This window comes from Carettochelys insculpta, chromosome 1, assembly GCF_033958435.1.
Source record: "Carettochelys insculpta isolate YL-2023 chromosome 1, ASM3395843v1, whole genome shotgun sequence".
Taxonomy (NCBI): domain Eukaryota; kingdom Metazoa; phylum Chordata; order Testudines; family Carettochelyidae; genus Carettochelys; species Carettochelys insculpta.
The window spans coordinates 252,747,969-252,757,383 of record NC_134137.1 but is presented as its reverse complement, the minus strand read 5'-3'; positions in this window follow the sequence as shown (position 1 = coordinate 252,757,383).

The following is a 9,415-nucleotide window of genomic DNA, read 5'->3' as shown; positions in this document are numbered from 1 at the left end:
AAAACATAGTTAGATAACTGCTGAGCATATTCTCTTAGTGCAGTTTTTAAAGGGTTCTTAGCATTTAAGCATATGTGGACTAAGCTGCAGTCCAGGACACTGAAAATATAAAAAGCTCTACATGCATGGACCCTTACACCGACATGGAATCATAATAAAATCAAAGGGAATTTCCATTTGCAGATCCTATTGCAGGGCTTACTGAGCTATTATTTTCCCATTGGCTAAAGGAGCCACGCACACAAACAGCACTGTTGCAGTTATTGTCAAAGCACACAACTGCGCTTAAGTAATTTCCCTAGCACGCTCCTGTGCTTAAGTAACTCACCTGATAACAGAAATATGCAGAAGAGCAGTCTGTGAGCAACAAGACACAACGGCCTGGAACTTGGGCCACTGTACTGATCTCTAAACTCATTAGAAACTAACAGAGAGGGAGCCGTGCTAGTCTATACACTATCAAAACAAAAAGCAGTCAAGTAGCACTTTAAAGACTAGCAAAATAGTTTAGATTTTAGTTTAGACTGAGATTCTTGATCTTCCCCCCCACCCCTCCACTCTCTGATTTGCTCACCTTGATTATCTTTTTCTGATTTGTCCTCCTTGCTTACTGTTTTTGGTTCTCTGTGTCTTAAATATTGAGTCTGTTCTGGTCTGGCTATGGTCTGAAGAAGTGGGTCTGTCCCACGAAAGCTCACCTAATAAGCCATTTTGCTAGTCTTTAAAGTGCTACTTGACTGCTTTTTGCTTCATTAGAAACTGTGACAGAGAGGTAGCCGTGTTAGTCTGCATTCTAACAAAACAAACCAGCAATAACAATTTTTCTGATCTGTCAACCTTGATAACAATTTTTGGACCTCTGTGCTTTTTGTGTTGAGTCTGTTCTGATGTGGCTACGATCTGAAGAAGTGGGTCTGTCCCACAAAAGCTCATCACCTAATAAATTATTTTTATTAGTCTTTAAAGTGCCACATGACTGCTGGTTTGTTTTCATTAGAAACTGTGTATATGGTTACTTATAATTTAAGTGCATGTCAAGAAAACCCAACAGGTTGTAGTTAAATGATGCTTTGATACAGAACACACATTAGTGCATGTTGCTAATATGCTTAGGAAACTGAATAAAACTTAAAAATAATTTAAAATCCCACAGAACTCTATAGAAATAAAGGATATAATAAAATGACAGATAACGTCACTGAAAATCTATAGAGCAAAACACAGGCAAAACAATGTCAACGAATGTCTGTGTAGACAATGTTATGATTTGAGGAAAGGCAAAATGCTGTCAATGGAAGTCTATATGCAGTAGATGGCATTACCATAGCATATGAATAAAGGCAACATGATGTCAATGCAATACACAATATGCTCTAGACAGAATATATTTAGTCTGAATAGAAAATCTGTCATGTAAAATAGTTGCATTGATTCTCATCTTGCACAGTGATGTTTTGTCATTTGTTATGTTGTCTGTCTTTTTTGTTTAGATGTGTGGTATAGTCTAAGATTTCTTCATATTAACACTTGCTTTACTTGCCATAACCCACTAACATTGTCCTTGTTTGAAAGTTTCTTGACTTTTGAAGCCATCAACTTTTAGTGCCTTCGGGAAGTTTTTTGTCATTTTCTGAAAATGCATTCTTAGCCAAACTTCAGCCTGTTTAAAAGCCAGTGGCGATACTCCTACAACCTTTAATGAGACCAAAATATGGACCTCTTTTTACTGCAATTTTAACCATTAAAAATCTCATAATTTAACACACTCAAATTCCAATAACTTGTTCGACAGCCAAATAGAACTTCATTAGTTTTTTTCATCATCGTCAGTCATCCCAGTAGAGGTAAATTACTAGATGTTGTGTGTAGACCTATAAATATTTCATGACAATTTTGCAAGCCTGGAATTCATAGTTATACATTTTGCACGTATGTACATGTGCAAACTAGCTGACAATAGCCTGCCCTTTCAATGAACGTGAGTATCAATGACAATGACTCTGGTGCACTGACTTGCCTTTGGCAGGTACCAACTTTCAAATGCTATGACGTCACTTGGTTTCATTATTTTAGCTGAAGAGAATGGCCAGTGATCCATCAACAGAGGGATGCTTAAATCGAGATCATCAGTTATCAAGGCATGCACATACAAGGGTGATGAGCAAAGTGTAAGAATGTAAATGGCATAATGCTTATTTACAGATGTGCACATTTTCATCCTCTTATGTGACTCAGTGATTCTTTATTCTGATATTCAGCCTCTTAGTAAACTGCTTCTTTCTCAAAATGGTAAAAAAACAGGATGCAGTTATTGAACTAAACTTTAAAATACTGTAAAGGTGGTAGACAGACCATATAAATAAATACCAAGAACCTATATATTTCCTATACCTGTGTAAAAACAGTGGCAATGCTCGTCTGGCAGCATACGGGCTTTGGTTACTTTCCTCACAACATTTCATCGCTAACATTCTCGTGTCAGCCTGTGACACAACAAGCCCCAATAAAATGTAGCAGCTCTTGAAGAGAGCCATGGGGTTGGATCCTCAGCTGGTGTAAAAAGAGCTCACTGACTGCAATTTGGCTATACCAATTTATTTCCGCTGAGAACTCTTCTGTTGCTAATTACAGATGTCATCATTTCACAATGACAATTTTAAAGCCACCCACCTGATAAACACTGTTACAGGAACATATGTGGCTAAAGTCCAACAACTAGAATTGGTGACCTCAAATAACTTTCTTCAAATAGGGGGCCTCATGCCTTCCTTGACCAGCTCTTTGAAGATATTATTTTTATTTGTATAATTGTTGTTACTGCTGCTGCACCTACAACGGCACTTGAAACATCCAATATCAGATAAAAATGATGTATGACTGAAAGGTTATCACTGAATCTTGTAGCTGAGATCCCTTAAAGTACCAAATATCAAGTGTCTAGCTGCAGGGTTCTCAACACGTTAATGCAACCTACAGGGGATAACAAGCAAAGTTTAGAAAGTCGCAACCACCCTATCCTTCCCATATTACAAAATGCTAGAAAGAAACAGCATGGGGCAGGTACAGTTGTGCAGCTCCCTTGATTTCATGGGACTTTTCCTGATCTCAGTCCAATTGTCTTTATTTTTGTGATCTCTGCATTTCCTGCTTCTTACTGCAAGTGGAAATACGAGACATGTTACAAGAAAGTCAGTCCCAGCTATGGTCAAGGAAATTCCAATATGGCTCAGCAAGCACCAAGCTGGACATTCTGAGGCCCGAGCTACACCACATACTTCTACTGGTTATAATTAGACCTCTCAAGCATCTGAAAAAATCCACACCCCTTAGCAGCACAGTTACACTGACCTAACTTTCAGTGTAAGCAGCCCTATGTTCTCCCATCGACTTAGTTGCTGCCTCTCGTGGAGGTGGATCAACTACACTGATGAGAGAAACCCTCCCATTAGTGCAGTAGTATCTGATGCAGCACAGTACATGTACATCAGCCCTAAGACATATCCATCACTAATACACACTACCAGTAAGCAAGTAAAATTGCAAAATTCAGACTGCTTCTCATTAGATGTTGCAGTGCATTATATCCTTCATGACACATTACATAAATGTTATGTACTCCACTTTCTAAATACGCAGTTTTTCTATGTTCAACATCATTTTGCACTTTGTTAGAAGAAAAAGCAAATGAAATTTACAACATTATTTTAAAATTACATTAAAAGTGGTAGATATTCTTTTGTCTGAAGTGCCATCTTTTGGATGCAAATTACAATCAAGCTCTTGCAGCCCTGCTATCATTAAAACAGCTCACAATATTTTTACTTTTATGGATCAGTGTTAAACCCTGTTTCCTAAGTAACTGCATGTTAGATATTTACATTTTACCTGAATTCCCTGTAAAGTTTCAATTGAATAAAAAGTATTCTCCTCAACTTTCTGTCCTAAACTGTCTTATTGTTTAATTATGTGTTGTCTGCCACATCAGAGTCCCAAATGCTTCCATTTCAAGGCCACATGAATTGTTTCATGTAATTTGGCCCCAGTTTTGAAGATTATACTCAGCCAAAACTCAAAACTCACCTTCAAGCTAAGGATAGTGTTTGGTCTGGATTAAAGATAAAATTAATCCCTTTGCACAAGACAACATTTGAGTTTCACTTAAACATTTTTGGGGCTAAGACATCAGTTTACTACTGTACCTCTGAAACTTGTATTTTGTAAAGCATGCTTGGATTCTTACGTATGAAAGGCCCTCAGAATTAAGACATAATCATTTAAATAATCAGCCAAAGAAAGCACAGAACCCCTTATCATAGTCTGGTTTTTTTTAGCCTGATTGTTCCTGGACATTGTAGCATTGCCATTGTTGAGTAGAATCATGAGGACTCGGATGTAATGTAAATAAAGTATATGCTTTGAGTCTTAGGCATAGCAGCCCTGGGTTTATGCTATGGAACGTCAGCTCAAATTTCTCTTCCTTTTTCTGCTTTGCATTTCAACCTTTACATTACTTTAGCAGAGCACTTCTATGCTTAATTTGCTTCTCATCTGGATAATGGTAAATGGGCTGTAACTGAGTAGCATTTCCAGTTCAGTGCTGTGCATGTTGGGCAGCATTCAAAAACATTCCTCTTCTGCCATCTGACACTGACGGAGATTTTGAGGCACAAAGCCAGATGCCTCAACAGGATAATGGGCAGATATATTTTTGTTTGTATTTTGAATTTTAAAAACCCAACTGCATTCCTAGTCATTGTTTATCTGGTTCTGAGTTTTATCAAATAGCATTAATGATCACTACTCAATTTCTGTATTTATGGAAAACTGGCACAAAACAAGAAAACATAATAATTCCATTTTTATGACATATGTGCAAAGGCAATGTCAATACAGAGAACAAATCTGTAGGAATTCTTTAGTAAAACTGATAGATAATATATATCCCTTTGGTGCACTGCAACACACTCACTTACTTTGTTATTGCTCCTGCCAGTACTGACATACGGAGTTTAATCTCTGGGCAGTATATCACCTTTTCCCGAATGCTTGAAAACATAGAACTTGCTCCTGCTCCAGCTGAAGCCAGATGGGAAACAGACATACAGCACATCCCATGTTAGAGAACAACGGGAATACATATGTATAACAGTAACAGAGGAGACTGTCTGCCAGTTTATAGCAGACCAGAAGGAGTCTCCTGTACTCTTAGGGCCAGAGGGCAGCACGGTGTAAAAGAGACAGACGCTGCCACTACACACAAATAGCCTCTCCCTACACACTCCCTAGCAAAAAACCCACCTTGGTTTCAGAGACTAGAGCAAGGCTACTAAGGAGGCAGGGATAAACTATTCTCTGTAATCGGGTTAGAGCAGGAAGTGGTGGGCACTACCACGGTTCTGCAGAAATATGGCCTCAGACCAAAGCTCTGATCCCCAAGCCTTTTGACTCTGGAGGCAGCGCCCTCTTCTGGTCCGACCCCAGAAGCTCAAGTCTGGGCTAAACCCACACCTCAGCTCTGAACTTCCCTGAATGACGGAGAGTTTTGAACCAGACTGGAACTCGCACTTGGTCCTCATCTCTCCAGAGGGTCTCACACTGAGAAACAGGGAAGCAACTTTATTTACATAGATGGGTGGCGGGAGAAAATATCCCCCAGGGCAGGAAACAGACATGAGGCTCCCTGCAATCCAGCTCCCCTCCCTGCCTTGTGCCTTTGCCACCATCAGGTATACTCTTCCCCCTCCCACCATACCCCCCATGCCCTACCTTCTCCCTCACATGCCACCTTCCCAGCTCTCCTCTGTACCTGTAGGCAAGTTTTTCCCTCCCCCACCCGCCCACGTTCTCTCCCAGCTTCCCCCACCCCAGATCTCTCCTTCCAAATGCCCCACCTTGCTGTGTATGAACTCTCCACCTGGCCCCAGATTGCTCCCCACTCTCTGAGCAGGAACTGGACCCATCCTCCAACCTCCACCCCCTCCCCACCAAGGAGCAACCTCTAGCCCAGGTTCAACCCTGCTTTTCCCAGGACTCCTTCCCCTCAGGCCCCAGGCCTGACCCGGTACCTTTCCCCTAAACCGGGAAGGGAAAGCAGCAGGTGCTGCTGGGTCAGAGTTCACTGGCTGCTTGTGACCAGTCCAGGCCTGGATTGGAACCTGCTTCCCCCCAGCTCTCACCCTGTGGACCAGCAGGGCAAGCTGGGACTGTGAAAGGGAGACCAAGCAGCCCTGCTGGCGGGAGGCTTGCACAGTGCTCCTCCCTATCCCAGCCAGGCCAAAGCTGAGGACACTGATGACTCCCCCAAGCTAAAAATGAGGGCAGCTGTTCTCTCATTCCTGTCCCATTCTAAGGCTGAGACTGGGCACCTGCTGCTCCAACCACCTCTCAACAGGGCATTCAGTGTCAGGTGCCACCTCACCAGCCAAGTGGGAAGGGCAGCAGCACTAGTCCCACTGAGTTTGCTCTGACCTTAATCTCCTGTCTTTCCACCCTAGTAACCGCAACGCTGTGTAAATTCTATCTGTGTGGACAAGGATAGGGAGAAAACAACAACCCAAAGTGAATTAGGTAAGGCTCTGGGGCTAAGTCTGTCTCTACCTATGAAGCAAAAGTGCCACTGGATACTTAATAACCCAAGCAGTCAGGGCCCTGGTTTTGTGACTCCTCTGAATGATGTCACCTCCCATAGCACAGTGCCCCAGCCACCTCCATGTTGTGACACTTGTTCAGAACACCTACAGGGAGTAACAGCACCATTAAATCATCACAACCAATTTCTGCAACATTTGGATTTTATCTGCAAGGCCGACAAGTCCATTTTCCCTAATTTGATTATAGGCTCTTTTCTGCTTACAGGGATTCCGCACAGACGTGGAGGAAGGTGAGTCTTGAACTTAAGAATAGAATGGAAAAAGAGAAAAAAAAAACCCCACAGCTTCATAGCCTGGGTCTAAAAACTCTCTGTGTCATAGATCTCTCTCTGCCTGTGCAACTGTGGAGGTGGGAGATATATGCATCTAGACAGTTGTACGGCTTAAGACTGTAAGCTCTTCAGGGTAGTAAGTTTTTGTTATGTGCTTGGACAACGCCTATATTCAGCCCCCTTATCCATAACTGGGATGGTTAGTTGTTACTGCAATACAGTCAATGAAAATAAAATAAAATAAAATGAAATAAGCATGGAAATGTAGCTTCTCCAGATTCTTCCACATTCCAGGTCAGGATACACAAATGTGCCATACCTTGATGGAGCTCCGAAAGACTGCTCAGCTGGGTGAATTTTTAGCTCACAGCACCACAAACATGGCCTCTACTTTCTTGAAGTTTGTTGAAATGAAGGTCTTGTCAGGCAGAAAGATTATTCCACCCCTTAGGTGGAGTATGTGATGTGCACAAGCCACCTCAGCCGAAGAGACATCAGCTGTGTCATATTCTTTCCTTTTCACTGACATCCATGCAACATGCTGCAATGTGCTCCAGTTCTTTTTGGAAGCCAAACTACTGCCGACAATAAATGTGACTAGACAGATGGAGGGTCCATCAGTGGAGTGATGTGAACTTTCCCTTTTGTGTAATGTAGAATTTTTTTTTGGAAATGTTTGAAATAATCCACTGTGAAACAATCTTTTGGATTACCTTAATTTTGGTATTCCAGCACAAATTGGATTGTTGTTCTGTATATTCTAATTGGGAAGGCGAGCATGGGAGCAAAGTCTGTATTTGCAAGTAGCAGCAAATGACCTTGAACTAAGAATGGACTGCAAAATAGTTGTGTGATTGTCAGAAAACAGCCTTAGGAGTCAGGCAATCCGGGAATACAGTTGCTGACACTGACTTGCTATGTGACCTTGTACAAATTACATAACCCCTCTGTGTCTCAGTCTGTAAAATGGAGTTAATGCTTTTGCTTACCATACTATCTCAAAAGTTTAATCAATATATTTGAAAGCATTTTGAGATTTTTGTGGTCAAATGGTCAAGTGCAAAAAAATTAATTATTTGGAAAATTACCTAGCCCTAGATATGGGATTAGCTGTTTGATAGAACAAGAGGCAATGGACTTAAACTGCATCAAGGGAGGTTTAGGTTGGACATTAGGAAAAGGTTCCTAACTGTCAGAGTGGTCAAATGCTTGAATAAATTGCCTAGGGAGGTTGTGGAATCTCCATCGCTGGAGATATTTAAGAACAGGTTGGATAAATGTCTATCAGGGATGGTCCTCCCATTGGGCCAGGGGGCTGGACTCGATGGCCTCTCGAGGTCCCTTCCAGTTCTAGTATTCTATGATTCTATGATAGCTGAACATGAAGAGTTGAAAGTCGGATTTCACATGCCTTCCCACAGTCAGAACCATAACATCCAGACACAGATGGAAGGCATACAATCATATGCAGGAATGGATGAATTTATTTTGCCTAATTTGGAACTCTCTTGAATACTCTGGATTCAGAGTTCTGTATCAAACTTAAATAGAATGTGAACCCAATAATGTAAATTGAAGGGTGGAGGGGAAAAGGGCAGAGGACTGCAGACAAAAAAATTCCTATCAAGCAGTCAGCAAATTATGCGGAAGGCTACAATAATTTCTTACAAGTTGTTTTCTTCTTTTGGGAGGAGGGTTGGATTTCTTTTATGGATATTGTTTTGTAATTGACTTTAAAAAAGTTGGGCAGGATTTATGAAACTGAAGTAGGTTTATACAATGCAAACAGTTCCAGAAATTCACAAAACCTCTGTCTTTGTGAGGCTTACTTATCCCTAATTCAAACTGAGCTGTTTGGCCCCACTAGTGTCCAGAGCTACAAGCACAGAGAATAGAACTTTTAAAAATGAGGAGCCGACCTCAGTGGAATGAAAAGCTGGACCATATTGAAGTTTTTTGTGTTTTTTTAAGAAATGACTTCACAATAAAAGGCTTTGATTGTGCTTTAAGAAACACATATCCTTTAATAAGCCCTTTGAAAAATAATTGTGAAAGCATTTTCGTTGTTTTAGTTAATTATCCTTTTTTGCTCTCAGATCCTAATGTGGTGATGTCTGTTTCACTTTTACGGAAATGCTAAATGGATAGAACATGACTAATAAATCACATTATAAAAGGGAGCAGCCTCAAAAGCAAAGCTTTCCAAGCTATTTTAACCTTTGCCATATATACACAGTAGTTTTTGGCAACTAATTTGTCTCTTTTCAGATACAGCTTTTTCTCTGACCAAACATTATTAGCTGTTGTTTTCTTTTACTGCATATACAGCATTCAAAGTGCCTCATGGAAAACTTTGAAATATTTTCTAGTTATAGATAACTCTGTCTCTGTGCCAACAATGATTTTTTTTTTGACAGAAGACTTTTTTTCGTTTTTGTCTTTTTTTTTTTCCCCCAAATATGCTGTAGGCCTGATTCTAACATTAAGGCCCTT